Source organism: Hydra viridissima, unplaced genomic scaffold (genome assembly GCF_058129835.1).
Source record: "Hydra viridissima isolate aposymbiotic clone 2 unplaced genomic scaffold, HvirCarnegie_v1 scaffold_12, whole genome shotgun sequence".
Taxonomy (NCBI): domain Eukaryota; kingdom Metazoa; phylum Cnidaria; class Hydrozoa; order Anthoathecata; family Hydridae; genus Hydra; species Hydra viridissima.
This window is the reverse complement of record NW_028324311.1, coordinates 10424547-10447121: the sequence shown is the minus strand read 5'-3', so window position 1 is coordinate 10447121 and position 22575 is coordinate 10424547. Positions and strand designations below refer to the sequence as shown.

Below are 22575 nucleotides of genomic sequence, written 5' to 3'. Positions count from 1 at the left end.
AGTCAGGCATTTAGCCTAAAAATCCATCGTCGTTAATACGTACTATATATAACATAAATCATAATTAAATTTTGATTGCAATAACCGCTGGTTTAAATACCGCAAGTTTAACTTGGGCAAATTGCGCAAGATAAACGTACTTTAACGACTTTTCAATGTAAAAACCATGTTGTCCACGTCCGGTTAAAACGTTTTTAACTTTTTACTCTCAAAATGGCGAATATTAGGGTTTTAGTGGGATTTTTTACAACTTTGACTTCAAATTAGAGTACTTTCCGTTGATTTTCAGGTCCATGTTTTTATATTTTTCTGAATCAGCATAAAAGTCTCTATCATAATCAATAATAATAAAAAAAAAAAAAGGGGGGGGGGGGGGAGAAACTGCAGTAGCGCCCGTTAATCCATCTCTATTTCTCAACTTCATCTTTAGGTAATTTAAAAACACGACACTTATTAAATTTATTATAATTCCCTTTACAATTTACAATGCCACATTTGTTCACCATAATAAAAGTAAAAGATTTTCAAAAATTATTACTGGAACGTAAAAAAACACTATAACTTTGATAAAAACAATAGCCTTCGCTAGCGGAGTCAGGAAATCGACTTTGCGCGTCCTGCCGTATAGTAGTCCTTGGTATGTGTGTATCTGCGATTTACGGCACCGACTTTAAAGATAAAATCTGTGACCATTTTTTCATCGCGTGCTCGAGGTGGTAAGCGAAAGATACTATGACCCATGATGAGGAAATTAAAATATGTTTTAATTATGCGAACTTTGTTGTTACGTCATGCTAATATTAATTAACGTTGCGTGTAAACTTATCTTATGTTGTTGTTTCCGTTTATTTCGCACGTGCTTCAAAATAGTGATGTAAATTTTCCGGTAAACTTTGATTCAAAATTTACCGGTAAGTTTACCGGTAAATTTACCGGTAAATTTTGAATCAAAGTAAAGGTAAAGTTTACCGGTAAGTTTAAAGTTTACAAGGTAAAATTTACCGGTAAGTTTACCGGTAAATTTTAAATAGAATGGGTAAATTTTCCTTTAAATTTTTTTTTTTTCAAGTAACATTTGTTATTTGTAAAAACCAATAGCGGTGTAGTGGTAGACCGCTCGCTTCGTAAGGGATTAGTTCTGAGTACAATGACCGCCACAACTGCCCTTAACTTGTTTCTCTGCATAACAGCTCTATTCTTTAAGGCTAGAGCCCTGCCTTGTTAAAACATACTTCACAATAGACACTATACCAAATGCCTTTATTTCATGTTGCTGGTTTTAAATGTTTATTCTGCCGGCTATACCAGGGCCTGATCTTCCAAAAGGCACGTAAGGCCCGGGCCTAGGTCCCCCTAATTTTCAGCTTTTAATAATTTTTTAGCCCATCAGAATTTTGTGACGAAACAGTAGAATTTTAAAATATTTATTTCAATTTTTAAATAGTTAAATCTTTTGATGGCCGCGATGATTCTTGGGTAGCTGGTCATATGTCAACTCAAACTTTCCTCCCTCAGGGTTCGATAAATGAGGACACAAGGGGGCCCCCAAATTGTGTTGTGCCTATAGTCCGTGTTGTTCTAGATCGGGCACTGGATTATATACTACAATCTGGAGTTACTAACACTTTTTCGATTACATGTGTATAAAAAAGACTTCATCTGGAATTGTATAAACAAATAGGCAGCAGATTAAATAAATTTACATTTCACAAAGTATATACTTACATCTGTATGATAAAATATAATACATATGATAAAATAAAGATATTAAACTGCCAATTCAAAAATCAACTTCAGCTTGATCATTATTATCTTCGTCAGAATTACTTTCTTCGAAACCCTCTGTGACTAATTCACCACCTGATTCAGAATCAGAGCTATCCAATGAAGATACCACTGAGACCGGTTCAATTCGCTGGATCTTACAAGGTGGTTGTGAATCTAAAGAAACTTGTACTTATGTATAATTTAATTTTAATAAGTTATAATATTTTCATTAAAGGTGAAGGAAGAACATTTTACATTGTATATTGAAATGGTTACATAATGAATAATACTCTTTTACATCAGAACCAAAATATAGAAAAACAATTATTCAAAACAAAGACTTTGCATATGTATGATGATTATGTACTTTCACAGTTACCTTTTAATGTTATTATGGAAGAAAAGTTCATATCTATAGGACCATCGATGAACTGGAGCGCTGTATGAGTCTGCTTCTTTTTCCTTCTCACAGGTTGTTGTACTTTGATGTTATATGCAACTTTTGTTACTGTTGCGCTTAGATCATTTGAAAGTCTGTTACACTTCTTTGTTTTTTGCAGTGCGTACTCTTTATTGCTTCGCTCAACTGCAGCTGATGAGGCAGGTAATGATAGTAGCTTAAATGCAATATTCTGAAAAGGTTGCCCTCTACAGAATGCAGACCACCAATGCAATGGTTCAATGGTAATATCAACAGCTTTCCAAATCAATTTGTTGCCATAAACCTCTCCAGATTGGGATTTAAAAGACAAAATCTTTCATTATCTCCCCACTTAATAATTGAAATTCTAATCCTATTTTGACAATGGTTGAGAGACCCTGGCTTTTTTCTGATTCTATCAAATCATTTCCCATGAATCTAGGATCCAAAAGATTTGCTGCTTTTTGAATATCACGCACACTGAATTTTCTACGTCTTTCAACAGCTTCAGTTATTAACTTTATTTCATCTCGAGGAATTTCACAGTCACTATTTAATAACACTTCTTTAATGTTGTTGGCAACGTAGTTCCATAAACGAGGCATTACAGATGCACGAACAAGATCTCCTTCTGCAGATTTAACTGCATTTCGAAGTGATGCCAGTAATTGCTCGCAAAACACACTCATTGACCAAAATGAAACAGTATCATGTAAAGTATTCTTCACAGAATTTAGTTTTGCTTTATCAGGTGCACTTGTAGCATAAACTCGAGCATCTGAAATTGAAATACGCAAAACATCTTGAAGATCATTATTTCTTTTGATCATAGTAAATGCAAATGACCATCTTGTCGGCATACTTTGTAGGCAAACAAGTTTAGACTTTTTCAATGTCATTTGATGTTCTAACATCACATGCTTTAAAACTTGCTTCTTTCAAAAGAAACCAGACACTTTCTTGTGTTGAAGGTGGTTAAACTGAATAGAGGGAATCTTTAGTATATCTGTAGCCAGGAGTTCGAGTGCATGTGCCCCACAGCCATAACAAAAAATTTCTGGGTGATCATGTTGTAACAGCTTCCATGCCTTTGTCATATTTGATGCATGGTCAGATATAAAGGCAATAGGTTTAACATGAACTTCCTTAATTACAGAGTTGGTAATATTGTATATATTTTCTGCTGAATGACGGTTGCATTTGGGATGAAATGACTTGAGAAATATTGGTTTTGGAGTAGAAAGAAGAAATTGTATATGATTATCATTACAAACATCTGACCATCCATCAGACATCAAAACACACCCAAGAGACTTTTTTATCAGAATTGCATTTTCACTTTCAATCCGTAAATGCCACAATTTTAGCAAAGGCCCTGCAAGTTTATATCGAGATGGTGGATTCCAAGCAGGTCTTAGTTTTTTAAAAAACTCTATCCATAATGGTTTATCAGTCATCAAAAATGCAGTTGCAGTTCCATATATTGCTTTTGCAAAAGTTATTTCTAAATCCTCTTGGTGTTTCTGGTCACAAGTATCCATCCAGCGTTTTATACCAGGTAAATTATGACCTGATAATGAAGAAGATCTTGGAAAAAGTTCTGTAGCAGTTGCATCTACCGATAAAGAATTCAAAACAGATTGACTACTAGCAGAAGGCATTACTAGAGAAAAATCTACTCGATCACGAAAAACTGTATAACTATTATTGCTTACTATATTTTTATTCTCGTTATCAAGATCTTCGTCGCCTTCATCTTCAGTTGAACTAACAGCAATTTCTGCAACTAGTTCAGTTGACAATAAACTTCCTTTTTATATTAAATTTCTGTTTGACATCATTTGTTACATTTTTAAAGTTCTTAACCAGGTGCCGCTTCATCCGAGTTGCATTATTTACAAACTGCTTCCCACAGAAGATACACTCACCCAGCATTTTTTTATCTGTGATTTTACATTTGAAATAATTCCACACAAGTGTTTTCTTATTATTCACCATTTTTTAAATTTCAAATAAATATATACAATAAATATATAAAGAGCTGTAGTATAATTGTATGTTGTTATGATTATGAGTATGTTGTTATGATCAGAACTCATCTAACTGACACTGCCATCTTAGGCGCAGAGTTTACTAGAGAATTTCAAAATTTACCAGGGGGTAAATTTTCATAATTTTTCGGTAAATTTACCGGTAAATTTTCCGGTGTATTTACCGGTAAATTTTACCTTCGCAACACTACTTCAAAAGTTTAAAAAAATGCATGAAAGTAAAAGTAAGTTTGTAAGTTTTTTTGTTAAAATAATTATAAGATTGGAAAGTAATATTTAAAAATGTTAAAGCGAGACGTCACTGAGGGAAGAAAGTAAATAAAAATTAAATAAAAATTAATTAACTTTTTTGTTATTGACGTTGCTAATCTGTTCTTAAAATATTAATCCTGCTGCTACTCGCCTTTTTATTTACAAAAGATAAAAAGGAAGTTTAACTTGCTATTGTGTATCTTTATACTTAGTTATTGCTAAATATTTGCTTACTTATATTTTTGAATTCATTTATTATTAGTATTTTCATGGTACGATATAATGGTATTACACATAGTACTACTTATTGTACAATATAATATATCAGTGGAAATACTGCAGTTAAGCGGCGTAAAATAATTTAATATTTTTGCTTTTATCGCTCTCGCTCGCAGAGGCTAAAAGTTTTTAAAATAATTTTTAAAAATTTAAGTAGATAAATTTCAAATAGGGTTTCTCAAACGGGATCCCGGGATCCCGTTTTCCCGGGATCCCGGAGGTAAAAAACCATCCTGTTATCCCGGGATTTCAATGAAATTTCCCGGGAAGCCCGGTAATTTTTTAAAACATTTTGAATATTTAAAAAGATATTAAAAATATTATTACTCAAAACTTGAGTACAAATTACTTCCTTTTCCTTTTCTAAAAAAATTTGGAAGATATATTATAGAGGGCAATTAAATCGCCAATATTTTGCATTTTTGTTTGTGTCTAAGATATATAAAATATTATTATTGAATTTGATTGATAAATAGATTTGATTTACTAATTTAAATTTTGTGTTGTAACTTACAGAATATAAAGCTTAGATAAACAAACCAAATCAATTTATAAATCAAATTCAATAATAATATTTTATCTATCTTAGGCACAAACAAAAAAACTGCAATAAATTGGTGACTAATCTAATAAATAATCACAATTGCAAGAAATTACAATGAATAAAGGGGAGCCCCCGATATGTTAAAAGTATAAAATAACTACGGACAAGTTACAAATACTTGTACGTGCAAAAAAAGTATTTAGTTATGTATAAAAGTTGGTAGTTAGAAAGTAAAGTAATTAGTTACGTTAAGAAAGTAGTTAGTATGTAAAAAGTGAAATAAGTGAAAAACCAAGTAAGTGAAGTTTAAAATAAATGTTTAATAATTACAACAAATTTAAAATAATTTATCTACAATCAGTACACTAATTTGGGATTTTTGTTGTAGGTAATATAGTTATATTTTAGTATATTTTTATCTATTTAATTAATAGGATAATAAATATGCTGCATCATGTCAAGTGAATCTAAGGCGAGGCAAAATTTTACCAAAGAAAAAAACACAGAATCTGCCACTTGTAATACATGTAAAACAACAATAATGTGTAAAGGATTTTCAACAAGTAGTCTTCTTCGTCATTTAAAAAATCTTCACAAGGAAGTCGAAATTGAAGTAAAGAAAAAAAGGCCAAACGAAGAAACAAATTTTGAAGTTAGAAATGCTCAACCTAAAATTACGTCATTTATAAAAAAGGAATCTATAGAAGGAGTTGTTTCAAAATCGGCGGCTGTAGATGGCTTTTCTATTAATGCTATTGCAAAATCTGAATTTATAAGAAAATCTTTATCTGATAAAGGAATGATATTGCCAAAAAACCCTTCACATGTAATGAATTTGGTAAAAAGTTAATAAATCTAGCAAAACAAGGAGTGCTTAAGGAAATTACTAGGCAAATTCAAGGTTCTCTATTTCGATGGACGAATACACATCTTTAAAAAATTGTCGCTATTTGAATTTAAATGTGCATTCATTAACTAGGCTTTGGAACTTGGGCATGATTCGAAAAGTTTGGTCGCTTCCAGCTGAAAAAACTATTGATATGGTTGAAAATAAGTTATCCGAATTTAATTTATCTACAAAGAAGCATATAATTTCTAGTGTAACTGACGGTGCATCAGTTATGAAAAACTATGGAAGATTAAGCGGGATGGAACATCAACTTTGTTATGCACATGGGCTACATTTAGTAGTTTGTGATGTTCTATACAAAAAATCAGTGATTTCAAATTCATCGGGCAGTGAGTGTAATGCATCAGACAGTCAAAGTTCTGATGAAAATAATAGTGAAGATGACGAGTCTGAAGAAATCGATTTTACAACTTCAGTGGATTTACAGTCAAGCCAAAACAACGATTTATTAAATTTGCGAGACGTTGAGATCACTGACGAATTATTAGGCCACATAAGTATTGCAAAAACAATTCAAAAGGTCCGGAGAATTGTACGAATGTTTCGTAAATCACCACTTAAAAATGAAGTTTTACAAAAATACGTAAAAATTACATACAATAAAGAACTCAAGTTAATACTGGATGTAAAGACAAGGTGGAATAGCCTTCTTGCAATGTTGGAGCGATTTATAGCATTAAAAACATGTATATTAAAAGCATTGATAGATTTTAAACACAACGATGTTAACAATATTTCGGAAGATGAGTATTTAGTCGTGCAGACTGTAGTAACAGCGTTACAACCAATTAAATTGGGAATTGAAAGACTTGGCCGACGCAAAGCATCCCTACTTGATGCAGAGGGTGTATTAGTGTTTATATTAGATATTTTGCGCAAAAAATTGTTTTTCGGCTAAAATGCTGCATCATGTGCAACAGAGAATTGTTGAAAAGCGGAATAAAAATTTAGTTGGCTTGCTGAAATATTTAAATAATCCATCAAGTTATAAACAGAAATCGGACATAGATTCTGTATTATTATTACCTTCCAAATCTTCACGCTACGGCTAAAAAATTATTTTTGAAGCTATTTGTTGAGGTTATTGATGGTGGTGGAAATTCCGTTGAAATTGAGGAATTAGAATGCAGTAACGATGGGACTGAAATGTCGTTTATGGCAGAACCAAATTTGAAGACAACATCTGAATTAACACTTCATCAAAAATTGGATGCTGCCATTACGAACGTTAGTCGAATTGAGAGTCCAGAAGATGTATTATATGACGTTAAAAGTATTACAAAAGAAATGGATATTTTTGATGCAACGAAAAAGCGTACAAATAATTTTGAAAAATTATATAATGCTCTATTAACTTCCCACCGACATCAATCGATTCAGAAAGAGAATTTTCGGCGGCAGGTCTCTTTGTTACGAAAATTCGGTCATCTTTAAGTGATAGCGCTATTGACAATTTATGTTTTTTAAAAAATTATTTTAAAAATCAATCTATATAAAAAATATGTTATTGAAGTTGATATTTATTTTGTTTTAAGAGTCTTAGTTTCTAAGAATTATTTTGTATTTATTTTCTTGTTAAAAGTAATAGCATTAAAAAGGCGTTTTTTTTGTATTTGTTTTAATTTACAAATTTCCCCCACCTAATTGGGTAAATTCTTGCTTTTTCCTAATCCCGGGATCCCGGGAAATTAATCATTTTTGTCCCGGAATCCCGGGAATTAGATTTTTACGGGAAATGAGAAGCCCTCATTTCAAAGTGGTTATTTTTTTAAATACGTTTTTGTTTAATATTTTTATTTTTTGTTTTTATGGTTAATATTTAACTATTTTATCATTTATATTTCTAATATTTACTTAATACATTATTAATTATGTAAAGAAAGTTAAATTTGTATATTTTATGATTGTACAATTTTAGATTGTTTTAGGCAAATTTTTTGTTACAATTACGGAAATAGGGTACCACAATAATTGTTCTTGCTAAATATGTTTTTAAAAAATATGTGGCTATGAAAATAGCCGTTTTATTTATCAACTACAGAGGATACTGACAAGACACACAAGATAGAAACGCCGAAAATATTGGAAACCCTTTAAATGTTTGACGCCAGCAACACACGTGGTTCAGCCAGGATTTCATCTTTAGCAACAATAGTTGTTGGAGCACTTGGTTTCCCATGACCAACACGTTACATAGCCATCTAAACAAAGATTTACCATGTTAACTAAGAATAACTATTTAGTTAATGTAAACGATTTATTCAGTGCAGAATTAATTAAAATTAATTTTTGTATATATAGTTACAATACGTATAATATATAATAGAAATGAAAAAATAAAAAAATTTAGCAGTGACTATTACTTTTACTTATCTTTTCTATGAGGCCTTTCTTTTCTTTTTAAACATTTCGAATTTTTCCATATTTCGAATGCGGTTTTCTTTCACGTTTCGCAACGTCACTCACAGATTAACTTTTTTTAATTTTCACCATCGCAGAGTTTAATCAAGCGAAAATTAAAAATTATTTTACGCCGCTTAACTGCAGTACTACCATATATATATATATATATATATATATATATATATATATATATATATATATATATATATATATATATATATATATATATATATATATATATATATATATATATATATATATATATATATATATATATATATATATATATATATATATATATATATATATATATATATATATATATATATATATATATATATACAGGGGCGTGTCTAGGGGATGTCTGCTACGTCGCTGGACATACCCAAAATATGTATATATACATATTTTTTCACAACTTCAATATTTCGTTAAGTAAATATGATGCGTCGGTAGATAAAAGCAAACAGAGCGAATAATTATAATAAACTAAAGCAATAATTAAGCAAACTATACAAGGTTAACTGTTCGAACGGATGGTAAGAAGTTATTAATCCGGGATAACAGTTAGATTTACGGTTTAGTATTTTATTATACGCCAAGTTAGAATTATTTTGTTCTATCTCCAAGTTTAAATGTTGGGAGAAAGTTTTTGATTTTTTTCTTAAAGTAATAATTATTTAAAAACTTAGTCTTAATTTTTAAAGAAATACAGTACAATCTCTCTAATTCGAACTTCATGGGGAAAAATAAAAGTTCGAATTAGAGAGATTTTCGAATTATAGAAAGTTGATTTTTTTCAAATATTCTGGTCAAACTTCAAATAGAGATGAAAAAACAAACAAATAGTGATTCTTAAGCATAAATGTAATAGAGATTATGTGTTGTAAACTTTTTTATTTAAAAAAAAAACTCAGTAATTGTAGATCGCCTTTTTTGAATATAAGCTCATTTGTTTGAAACATTTAAGTACAGCTCAGCTGTACAACGTCAAAACACAGTATCTGTATTTTTCATAATTTAATATGAAAATGATTTTGTAAAGTACGTTGGGCCGCCAACTTAACTTCATACTTATCACTTGAATCTTCATATTATAAAGTTTCAAGTGATAAGTATGAAGTTAAGTTGGCGGCCCAACGTACTTTACAAAATCATTTTCATATCAAATTATGAAAAATACAGATACTGTATTTTGACGTTGTACAGCTGAGCTTTGTTGACATGATAATACGTATCAACCTTCACCCATTTAGCCAAATTTCCTTGACGAAAAGCGTCTAAGAATTTATCTTTATTCTTTTTCCAGGTTAAAAGAATGTTTGGTGGAGTATCAAAGATTTTCGAAACCTCTATTTATTTTTCCTTTCTCCAATTCCAGTAGAACATCGTGTTTCCGCTTTAAATTGGTTTCTTCATGCGGTCTCTTTGATGCCATGACGTTTTTTAAACAAAAGATAATAATTCACGTTAATCGTTTTTCAAAAACTCAAAACATTCGAAATTTGAAAAAAGAACTAAACGGTTAACGAGCTTTTTACACGTCAGAAAATTAAAAAAATCGATTTACAGAGAGATTCTCACTAAAGGGTCAAAAAATCCAATCGAGTTACAGAGGTTTTCGAATTATAGAGATTCGAATTATAGAAAGTTAAACAAAAGAGTTTCTTAAGCGAATGTCACGGTGACTTTACATTTAGTCGAATTACGGAGGTGTTCGAATTAAGGAGATTCGAATTAGAGAGATTGTACTGTAATAACTTATGCTTTAAATAATTTATGTTTAAACAAATTAGAAAAAAACTTGTAAAATAGAGCGCATTTTAGAAGTAATCATTACTTACTAAAATTAATAACTCATTTTCTCCCAACTTTTAAAATAGGAGATAGAATTAAATAATTATAACCTCGCGCATAGTGCTTGTCAAATCGAGAACGGTCTAAAGTTTATTAAAAAAAAAAAAAAAACGATTTATATATTTAAACGGAGGTTGTTTTAATTTTTGACTTAAACAAATTAATAAGAAACTTGAATGGACATACCTTTTTTTATTAAGTTATAAGGTACTTCATTTTTTAAATATTTTCTTTTGTTAATTTAAAAAAAATAAAAGTAATTATTTCTTAGAGAACAAATTCCGGACTTCCCTTTTCAATTACACCCTGAGTAAAGTTTTAGTCAAATTCTATTGATATTTATCATCAGGAGGAGAAGACTGTAATTAACAACAAGCATATATTAAAATATATCAATGGACATCCCCAACTATTTTATACAAAGCTGTGTATCTTTTTAATTACTTGCATTTTAAAAAATATAAAAAGAAAGAAAGGGTTTTAAACATTAAAAATAAAATTTGGACTTCCTTTGGTACATACACCCTGTTTAGTGAGTATTTATTAAACATTTCTTAAACATAAAGTTTAGACAGTTTTTCAACAATTTTTTTTTGCTTCATATAAGAATAGGTCGTGTGTAATTGTTAAGCGTTGGTGCTGACTATGGTTATCATCATTTTCTTCTAAAAATAGATAGCGTGCGAAGCGATGATGTTTGATAATGGTTAGCATCATGTGCGATAAAATATCGGGCGATTGCTAAGCCGTCTTAACTCATATATGCGTTTGTGAATGAGGAAGGGGGGGGAGGGGGATGCTAAAATTTAACTTTTTTTTTTTTTTTTGGGGGGGGGGGGGGTTAAAACTGCGACTTACCCAAAAAAATTCCTGTACACGCCCCTGATATATATATATATATATATATATATATATATATATATATATATATATCTTAGGGTGTGACAGTTGTCCCTAAAATATTAAATTTTTATTGTAGAGGGCTGTTCATAATTTTAGTATTGCATATTGGTCTAACTAGCATTTATGTGAAATTTCAAGAAGATTGTGCAATTTTTGTGGTAGCTCCGACCTTGCAAAGTTTTTGTTTTTTATCATTTTTATCCAATATATTGGGCAGGATCCGACTGGCAGTAAGGGACCTGGAGGCAAGTCATAGATAAGGCCCTTATGGTAGCAAAAAATTAAGCACAAAATAAATTAAACTCTTAATCACTTAAGGGTTTAATTTTGGTTATTTGGAGATAAGGGTAGAGGATATTTCTGATAATGTTATTCAGTAAAATGTGACAGTTTAATTCTAGAAATAACTACAATATTTATTGCATTGTTTTTACAAAATTGAAGCATATAAACATTTATTATTATCATTTATGTCTTTTTACGTGTTTTACTTGTTCATTTTTTTTATAGTTAGGCCCAGGACCTTCGTGTCTGGCAGGGGCCAGGGGGAATATACCCCAGACTCCCAACCCCTCGACCCTAGTTTGACCCTGATGTTTATTACCATTTGTTAATGACTTTGAACTGTAACTTGAACTCCTTTCAGAAAAATATATATATTGATATTTTTTCAGATAAATATTATTATATGTTATTACATATTACTGTTATTGTATTTTGAGTATACAATAATGGATAAAAAAGTATACAAAAAATATATAAAATTGTTACTTGGCACCAATCCTAGAGATGATGATAAGAAAATTAAAGGTTCTAAATTGCCAACACAGAGACAAGTATTGTTATGCCTTTTATCAAACCTGAAGGATTTGCACTGGGATCAAGCTTTATCTGCAACTATAGGAAATGTGCTCTTACACTATCAGAAAGCCAATATCCCAACTCTAGAAGGCAGAACAATATTGGTAGAGTAATAAAAGATTACTATGAAAAGGAATTCATTAGTTTGATGAAATTGAAAGATTATAGAAGACGAGAGGATGAACCTAGAATAATAAAATTCAAATCAGAATTGAATTTGACAATGAAATTTTATAAGAACACAGTTCTAAAGGACATAACTGCAAAGAAAAAGGGGTTAACTAAAGTTGAACAAGACGCCATCGATATTGATATTGAATTTATGAAAAGCATGTTGAATGATAGAGTAGCTACATATTCTGGGTTGGATAAAGTAGTCGCTAAGGCTTATGGAAACCAGATCTATTTATTGCACAATGTAACGGTAATTAATTTTCGTTAAAAATGAAAGCGTTTTGAAAAAAATGCGAATATTAGGGTTTATAGTGGGATTTTTTACAACTTTGACTTCGAATTAGAGCACTTTCCGTTGATTTTCAGGTCTATGTTTTTATATTTTTATGAATCAGCATAAAATTCTCTAATAGAATCAGTCATAAAATTAGGGGGGGGGGGGGGGGGGAGAAAGTCGAGTAGCGCCAAATAAGGCTTTATACATAATACAGTTTACCATCTAAAGTAAGTAAAAATTTAGATTTAATTCAATGATAATAATTATTTATTCAACAAAGTATAATGTAACGTTTACATACCACATAGCTTGAATTTTTTTGCATACTTTAAAAAAGATTTAAGCTCTGATTTGCAATATTTCATCCTTACATCAGAGAGATATTGTTTAACATCTTCAACAGAATAGTTATGAACAGGCATTTTTCAAAAATGCCGAGCTATTTTAAATTATGCGTTATATCTTTGCCGAGCCATAATAGGTCTGAAAAAATTTTATAATATTTTTTATTCTGAATATAACTGACAAAAAAAAAAAAGCACTACGAGTATACTCGTAGTTTGGCAATGGAGAAGGAATTTTTTTCTCCAGTGCCGAAATTCTCGTAACACCGTAATGAGTATAACTCATTGCGGTGACTACACCTTTTCAAGATGTAATTGAGAACTTGAAAATTGTAATTAAGAAACGTAAGATGTAATTGAGAAATACAACATGTAATTTAGAAGTCGCAATATGTAATTTAGAACATGGAAGATGTAATTAAGAAACGAAAAATGTAATTTAGAAGATGAAAGTTGTAATTGAGAAAAGTTTATAATATATATTTCAAATTACATATTACGATTTCTTATTTACATGTTTGGACTCTTCCTTTTTTAATTACAATTTTCAAGTTCTCAATTACATCTTGAAAAGGTGTAGTAATGTGGCTTATTTGATGCATTATTATTATAAATAGTGTTTCAATTTTTTTACACATGCACATGCACATTGGCAGTTTTCATGAGTAAAAAAGGTAATTTATATTTCGTTTTCTTTATACTAAATTGTTGTGTTTTTTAGACTAGAAGCTAAAATATATTTCATAAATACATTATACTATATGTTACTAAAAATGTGAAAAATAACTTGAAATACACAACAAGATGTTTTTTAATACATTAATAGACATTTTAGTGTGCACTTCGAACTTTTTACACAGTATACTAATTAATGTGTTTTATAGATGAGTAATTTCTTTTTTTATAAATAGATAATTTATAAATTTATCTATCTCCTATTAGCTCAATACAGATATTCCACAATTGGATCTGCACATATGATAATGGAAGATTGTGAGGACAGTGAAGATGATGATATTCAAGATTCGGATTCATTTTTTGCTTATACTACTACCTCTTCGAGCTTGACTGCATCAGAATCAGATTCTGAAGATAATAACACTTAAGAAAGTGGTGACAATCAGTTAACAGACGTTCATCTAGCAGCCACTGCAGAAGATTTTATTAATGCCGCCGAAAAGAGCTAAAACAACGGGTGGTCCATCTAGAAATTCAAACCAATGGAAAGATGAGTCGAATATTGTAAAACAAATTCAATTTACTGCCGATCCTGGTTTGAAGATAAATCAATAAACATACATTTGTGGTACTTTAAGAACTGACCGAAAGTCAAATCCAAAAGAGTGTACAAAAGTAAAACTGAAACAGGGAGACGTTATAAGCAGAAGCAGAGTGGGTGTAGTGGTTGCTAAATAGAATGACAAAAGAGACGTGCTAATGATTAGCAACTTGCATTCGTTGCAAATGATTGAAGTGACAAACAGGAGAGGAGAGAAGAAAATGAAACCCAACATTATTAAAGATTACAATCAATGTATGTCAGGAGTAGATAGGGCGGAACAAATGGTATCATACTATGATTGCCTAAGAAAGACAATTAGATGTTATAAAAAAGTAGTACTTCATCTCTTTGGTTTTGTTTAATGCTTACTGTCTAAACAGCAAATATGGAGTAGATAACACAATTTCCTTGCTTAAGTTTAGAGATTTATTGAGTGAACATTTGAATGAAATTGTGCCTAGAATCACCAGTAATAGTACTTGTCTTCAATACCACTACTTGTCTTCAATACCACCGAATGAAAAGAAAAAATTCCCAACCAAACCATGTCGAGTCTGCTCTAAAATAAAACGTAAAGAAACACGATATGAATGTGCTGTTTGTGGAAATAGACCTCCGTTATGTATTGGCGAATGTTTCAGAATGTATCATTCAACAGAATAGGTTTACACTTGAATTTTCATGAAATAAAATTAAATCAATATCAATGTTTTATTTTTATCTGTTTTAAGCTATTTCTGTCTTTATCCGCATTTTTTGTTAGGTTCCCTGGATTTTTAAAATAAAAACTTGAATGTAATATTTTCTGAAATCAAATGTGAAGCTAAGAAAAAAAAAAAAAGAACAGACAAAGCCAGTCATGCACAAATGTTATTTGAAACAAGTTAGTATAACTACGAGTTTACTCGTAGTTGGCAAGCTCATGACGCCAGCTTACTACGAGTATTCTCGTAGTTGGCAAATAAATGACGCCAACTTACTACGAGTATACTCGTAGTTGGCAGCGAAAGTGTTAAGTAACTTTGAACATTTACCTAACGGAACAAGGCTACTTATTTAACGATAGATTTCACCTACCTAATGGAAACTTAACATCATATCTGCGCATGCTTATCGCATGCGCAGAGCTATCTGTCTACTAAGGGTCTGCGTCTCGGAATCGTTTTCTAGAAATGAACCGGGAAAAGCGTAACTAGACGAGAAATTTCCCGGAAAAAAATAACGAGACAAAGGAAACGATTATCCCGGAATAAAGTTATAAATCGGGACATAAATTTTTTCTCGGAATTTAAAAACTGTGTCCCAGATAATTACGAAACGTTACGAAAAAGAGCAACTATATTAACTAGATATTAGGGGCTACGTCTCGGAATCGTTTTCTACGTTTTTTGTTTTAACTTTAAATTTTTAAATTCTTTTTAAACTGAAATTTTGCTCGGTTTAAAAATATTTTGAAAATTTCCTTCCAGATTTGTTGTCTCAAGAGAGTGATCAAGCCAATGTTTTTGAATCAGATGATGTGGTTGAGATTCAGCTTAATCCGAGACTGCCAAGTCAGCCGATGTCACGAGCAAGTACGGCCTCCTCTAGAATCTCTACTGCTACAACATCTCATGTACCAGGTATTACACCACTAATCACCAGTTCAAGGAGTTTTGCTCCAGCTCCTTTTGCTGGACCATCCGAAGCTCCAACTGATGCACCTTCAATTAGTGACACAAGTAAATGAATTGTTTGACAAAGTTTGTAATTAAAAACTTTTATTTATTGCCAATAAAATTTAGTTAATGTGTATTACAGTACAACAATCACAAATAAAATAAATAAAACACATGCAAATTTTTATTTCAATTTTTATTTGTCTTGTTAAGTCTCGGTAAATAGTTTAATTACGATAAAGTAACTAAAACAATTGTAATGGCCGAGCCCCCCAGCAGAATACTAAATTTCACATTAAGGATTAACTAGTATGTCTCGTTATGTCTCGTTATGTCTCGTTATGTCCCGTTAAAAAGATGTAAATTCCGGGAAATTGTGAAGCTCCTATTTTGTCCGGGACATCTCGTCTCGTCTCGGTATCGTCCCGGATTTCGAGTGAAAATTGAAAATTGTCTCGATATTTATCGCTAATCGGGACAAAGCTTTTAGGATCGTCTCGTTTCGTCTCGTCTCGATTTAAAAAAATAACGAGACGCAGACCCTTACTGTCTACTTTTTTAACGGGCTACTTATTTAACGTGACACCGGAACATTTATTTGTTCTGGGTTTTCGGGGCGGTACAAAAGTTCCTAAAAAGTTCCATGAATTTTTTTTCAAGTTGCGTTCACACGAGAGAATATTTGTTCATGTTCCATGTTCCACGGAATGTTCCATCAAATATCCCCTCGTGTGAATCGCATATAAGCAAACTCCTGTTATCTCAGCATTTCTGAAAAATTTACGAGCACAGTTTCCATCATTTGTATTACCAGTTTGCTGTTTATGTGCATCAACTAAAAAACCCAATACGTCTAAACTTTTCCTAGACTTCTTTTTTTTTTCGTGCCACTTTTCTTATTTTCATTTTCAAAGCACTTCGAGGTGTTTAGCAAATCGCTCAGAGATTAGATGAACATTACAGAAGAAGGATCAAAAGTTTTTAAATTGCTTAATTTCCAAATGGCGCAAACTGACGCCGAATTTCCCTTTATTACTTGTCAATATACACCCTAAACTTGATCCAGAGCAAAAATTTAACTTGGGAAAATACGGAAGAAAAAGTTCTGATCAATAAAGATTTGAGAAAATTTTTTTTTTGCCAAAAATCACAACGCCTTTTAACTTTTCAGAAACCTCATTACATTACCTGTCCACACCTATCCAAAAATGGTCCCAACCTCAATTTTGAGGACCAAAAAAACGACCGATGGGGCATTAATCTGCAAGGTCTCAGATATCACCAGATGAAAAAATTAAAATGTAATCTCAATAGCCAAAGGAGAAAAACATATTTAAAGTTTTGTGCAACTCATCACACTTGGAGCCCCTTCGTAAATCTATTTTGTTTTTTTTTTCACTTTTGGGTTATGGAGTTTTAAAAAATATCAAAAACTCTTCACATATATGTGTTGACTATAACCTGACAAAAAAATCAGCTCTTTAACCCTGTGGTTTGTGTACAGGGACCTAAAGTATAGGGTATGGCACTAAAAACCTCTTTAAAAAGAGACAACGGATGCTTTACGTTTTTATTCTAACCATATTATCGACTATGGAAGTTTCAAAGTTTAGTAGAATGAAGCCTTAGCATTTATCTTTCAGGCTAAAAAAATAGAAGCAAGATATATTTTATCTGTGCAAAGACATAGCTCTTAAAGTAGGAGTCGCGCCTTTTAAAAAACGGCCAAAATATAGCAGCTTTTCGTGGTTTTTATGCTTTTTAAAGATTCAAAGTTACATCAAATAACTAATTTAGTAACAACATCATGTGACTAGTGGATATGGGATTCTATGGTTGTTAGACTTCACTTTTGTGTGTGCTTTGTCTGCAAAAAGAGTGCTATTTTTGTCCAAGTTTGTATAAAATATGGGGAAGAAAACACATAGTTAAAGGCATTTTTTCTAATTATTCTGAATTTAAAACACATAAAAACCTCTTTATATTTTAGTTGTTAAACCCACAGGTTTGCTTTGTTGTTTTTGTTTAAAATGAGTAAACAAATATTGGATATAATAAAAACTTTTTTTTATATTGTAAAAATTACTTTAGAATTGTAAATTCAAAATTGACTGGTAATTTATAAAATAGTTTCAAAGTTAATGCTAGAATCAAGTTCTTTTTATTTAAATCAAATATGTATAACCTTGTTGTGTTATTTTTCTTGTATTGAAGTATCTCCTAAAATCTTTCATTGCTTTGGCCAAGCTTTTTTCGACAATTTAAAAAAGTGTAAACAAATATTCCTTATTTCCGGGAAAAGACACAACATCAAAGTAATTACATTTAAGCAGTCAACAGTCTAAACAACTAAAAAGATTTTTTATCAACACAAGCTTGTACTGAATTTTATTTTTCAAAGATCAGTTTTTTAAGCACTGAAATGCCATATAAAAGAAAAACTCATCAAGATTGTCGGCAATCTGTATGCTTCTTTTGTTTTTCAAAATATGACAGGCATATTTCTGATTTCAACAAGAAAAGAATAATAGGTATTTTTTCTGGAAATTCCATTGATTTTAAGGATGATAGAGTTCCATTGGGGATATGCAATTCCTGCAGAGCAATGGTACAAAAGCATGGCAAAGGAGATAGAAACTTGCCTCTTCCCAAGTTACATGACTTTAACAAAGTGATTATTAGACCACTGACCAGAGGATTTGATTCTTGTAATTGTTTAATTTGCCAGGTTGGCCAACTAAAAGGACATTCTACAAAGCTCACTTTTTCAACCGATCAAGATTTGAAAGAATCATCAAGTAGCTTTGATAAACTATGCTCAAACTGTCTCAGTGCAGTCAAAAGAGGAATAACACATAATTGTTCACAAGCCACCAAGTTTGAAAGCTTAAAGAAAATGGTAGCAACTGATTTCAGAACTGCTGAAAAAATTGCGTCCTCTATAATAACTCAAAAGGTATCTTCTCCACAGGGCACTATTAGGTTAAGCAGAGAAAGAGGTAGAGCTTTAACAATCACTCCAGGTCCCTCCAGAGCTCAGTGCATATCAAGAACTTCTCTAAATACTTTGGACATGGTTCAAGCTCAAATCAATAGTGGTCTTTCAAATAAAAAGATGCAAGAACTGGCTGTAACATTAAACAAGACTACAAATTCAAAAATTGTTGAAACAAAATTTAGGGAAAATTTTACAATGGCTGGTCGAAAAGTTAAAATTTTACTCAAACTTTTCAAAATCTCACTTACAAGGCCATCAACAAAAACTGATTATTTGGCAAAGGTTGTTCACTGCAAGAGTCTAGGGGATTTTTATAACACAATTCTCAGAGTTAGAGCAATCACTTCACCGCACAGTGGAAAATAAAGGTGTGTTTCGGACCAAAAATCGATAACTTTTTTGTTACTAAAAATAGAGATTTGAAATTTTGCACAAATGTAAAGTAGTATATGACGCTTCTTGAGAAATACTTTTTATAAGAATTTTTTGTAATACAATATTAAAAATAAATAAATAAAAATCAAAAACTTCAAAATTGGCAGTTTGTTAATTTACACTTTACACAATGCTTTACAAATGTATGAAAATACCTTGAAATTATTAAAAACGACGAAAAATACATAAAGTGCTTACCTACTAATTATAGAAATATTTAAAACAGTTTCTTAATAACAATTTTTAAATAGTTGCTTTGATGAAATAATGTATAGGTATATTAAGGTGGTACCAGGGTAAAGGTAACTTTTTAACAAGAAATTGAAAACTATTAATAGACTTTAGCTCTTTTCTATTAATGAACAAAAAAAATATATAAAACAGTAGCCCAAAAAAAATTTTTGTGATGACGTCATTAATTATGCGCATAATTAGTGTTATGTTACCCCCAAAACTGCTTATTCTTTCATCTAATATAACTAACTCAAAAAGAGTCAAAACTGCTTGAAAATTTGAACATGAATTCTTTAATGTATTAAGAATGTTGTCTATGAAACAGAATTTTTTAAAACATTTTTAATTTTACCAGGTTGACATTCGAACTTTAAGATATAAAATTAAGGGTAGTTTGGGACCAAAGCATGATAAAAATGAGTTTTAAATAAAAAATAACAAAAATTTGCTTAACAGACAACATTCGTAATATGTTCATCTTTAAACCTGCAAAATTTCAGCCCATTATCTATTTTCTATGAAAAGTTATTTTTTCTGAAAAATTGAGATTTAGCGAGAAAAAAAACGTTTCTAAGGTCGTTGTTATGAAGCAAGAACCAAACTGCTCTTTAAAAAATTTGATTAAAATTGAGATTTTTGACTTTTTGCAAAACGCATATTGAAATAGGTAGATTTAAGAATTCAAAACATTAATTTTGGTATTTTTCAAAATTTTATCAAAAATAGCCGTTTTTTACCCTGGTACCACCTTAAAGGTACTGTATCATAACTACATAGGGACTTTCAGTTCCTGAAATTAGTTCGTTGACTTTCAAAAGCTGCAGAGTATCTTCATCAAGTTCTTGTACATTTCACGCAAAGAGTTTATTTGGCTCTTTACTTCATCTACAATGGCTTTAGTTTTCTTGGAAGTCTCTTTGCAAAACTCTCTGCATATAGGTCGACAAAAACGAACATATGAAGGTGCCGGATTTTGCCAAACAACTGCGCCAGTTACTTTATCAATTAGTTTGATAGGCACCAAAGAACTAGTAAACAAATTTGCATCAGAAATAGTTTTCTACTTGTATTGGCTTTGGCCAGAGGAACCATCACAGCCCCATTTACTATATGAAAGTAAATGCTTGAATTCAATACTGTACACGGAATTCTTCATCCGTTAGCATATTTTTCTGGCTTGCATTTTCCATAAAACTCGATATTAATTTTTTTTTGTCTTTATCAGCAATCCTTAATGATTCCACAAGTTTTGCTTCTGCTTCTTCTTCTATTGAACGCAACGCCTGAAGATATGTATTAAAGATGTGATCAAATCCATATTCCTTAAGTAACATGGAATTTTTTCTTTTTTTGCTGGATTCTGACGAATCTCCATAAGATACGCACGGCCTTCCGCGTTTTTCAAAAGAAGTAGATGGTGTGGAGTCGGTAATTGCCTCTTCTGAGTTAGGTAAAGATACACAATATCCAACCAATCACTGTTCTTAGATAAAAAAGCTTCCTTTTTCCGTGACTCCAGTATCCATCGTTTATTAAAAGACGGAATAATGTGCCTTTAAATATCACCAAGTTGTCCTCAGAAAGTTGATAATTTTCTTTTAAAATTGTTGACAGTGCCTCAACTGTCTTTCCTCCATCAATATAGGAAAGCAATAATTTACATTTCAAACACTTAAAAGTTGTCATTTTAACAAGTCACAAAAGTAACTTAAGTAATATTCAATACTCAAACGAGTCGATTTAATTTCCACTGTGAATTTGTTATACTGATATAAATGTTTCAACTCTTTATATATTGGCAGTGTACATTCACCACAAAAGGAGTGCAAAAGTAAAAGAATGCCATGGTATCAATAAAAAATTGATAATAAATTAAAAAACATATACCAAGCTATTGTTATAAATGAACAAAATTTGAAACCACGATAAAAAGCGGTTTTCTGTTTTTTTACTTTTATCACTCTTTTCTCGATAATTTCGGAAACCGCACGTTTCTGCAACTCATTCTTATACATGTTTTTAATAAACACCTAGGCTACAATACTACATTAAATGTAAAGCGTGGGGAAGCGTGGGTAACTACCAAAAGTTTCAGTGAACTTGAAGAATATTATTTTTTTTCATTTATTTTATAGTTCAAATAATTACTCCTAAACTGAACCATATAAGTAAAAATGTATAACTTTCTTAAAATCTCCATAACATGAGCTTTTCAAAAATGTATAATACTTTATACTTATTCTAGAAAGTTTTATAGAAAATTAACTTTTAAAGTGATGAAGCGAATAGGTTTGAAATGAACATCCGCAAAAGTAATAAACAATAGGGCTTCAAATCTTTTATTTTTACATAAAATTATGTGAAATTCCTGCATTATAGTAATGATTGACTACTAAACTATTAAATAAAATTGAAATATAATGACAGTAGCGACATTAGTAAAAAACATTTATGATATGCTGTTGCTCTAAAATTTTCCACTGTGCACCGCCTCTCATCAAACTAGGTATTGATGATGGAGGAACTTTCCTCAAGTTCAGCTTGAGTGTTATCTCCAATGGTAAATGTCAAAATGTCAAAACAAGTTCAGCCTCAAATGACAAAAGCATACTGGCTATAGAACATGGGAAAGAAACAAGTGCCAAGCGTCAGCTTCTTGTTGCGCTTGCTGAAAATGTTTTAGAAACTTATGAAAATGTCAAAAAAATTTTAAGTTTATTTGGGAAAATTGATGTGCCTTTCTTTATTTCATGTGACATGAAGCTAGCCAATATCATCTGTGGCATTCAGTTTCACTCAAGCAAACACCCTTGCTGTTGGTGTGATATTAAATCTAGTGACCTCAAAGAACAGGGAACTCCAGGAAACTTCAAATCCATTAGGATGTAATACAAAGCATTCATTGAGAAAGAGAATGGAAAAATG

At 31.0% G+C, this 22575-nt stretch overlaps 1 protein-coding gene, 1 long non-coding RNA gene and 1 pseudogene across 2 annotated transcripts in view; 1 reads left to right on the top strand and 2 right to left on the bottom strand.

Annotated features, from left to right (window-relative positions):
* The first annotated feature begins 375 nt into the window (after window positions 1-375).
* The window catches only part of LOC149881199 (uncharacterized), a 134003-nt gene continuing 111803 nt past the window's right edge, over window positions 376-22575 (top strand). The window contains exon 1 of the mRNA XM_090068014.1: window positions 376-395. The gene's annotated coding sequence lies outside the window, so the exon portion shown is untranslated. The remainder of the gene's footprint in view (window positions 396-22575) is intronic.
* On the bottom strand, window positions 1661-2316 carry LOC149881209 (uncharacterized). Its single transcript, XR_016445954.1, has 2 exons — window positions 2147-2316; window positions 1661-1941 (listed from the first exon to the last, which is right to left on the bottom strand). It is a non-coding gene; the product is annotated as an uncharacterized LOC149881209 (long non-coding RNA).
* LOC149881208 (uncharacterized) lies at window positions 2226-4324 on the bottom strand (annotated as a pseudogene).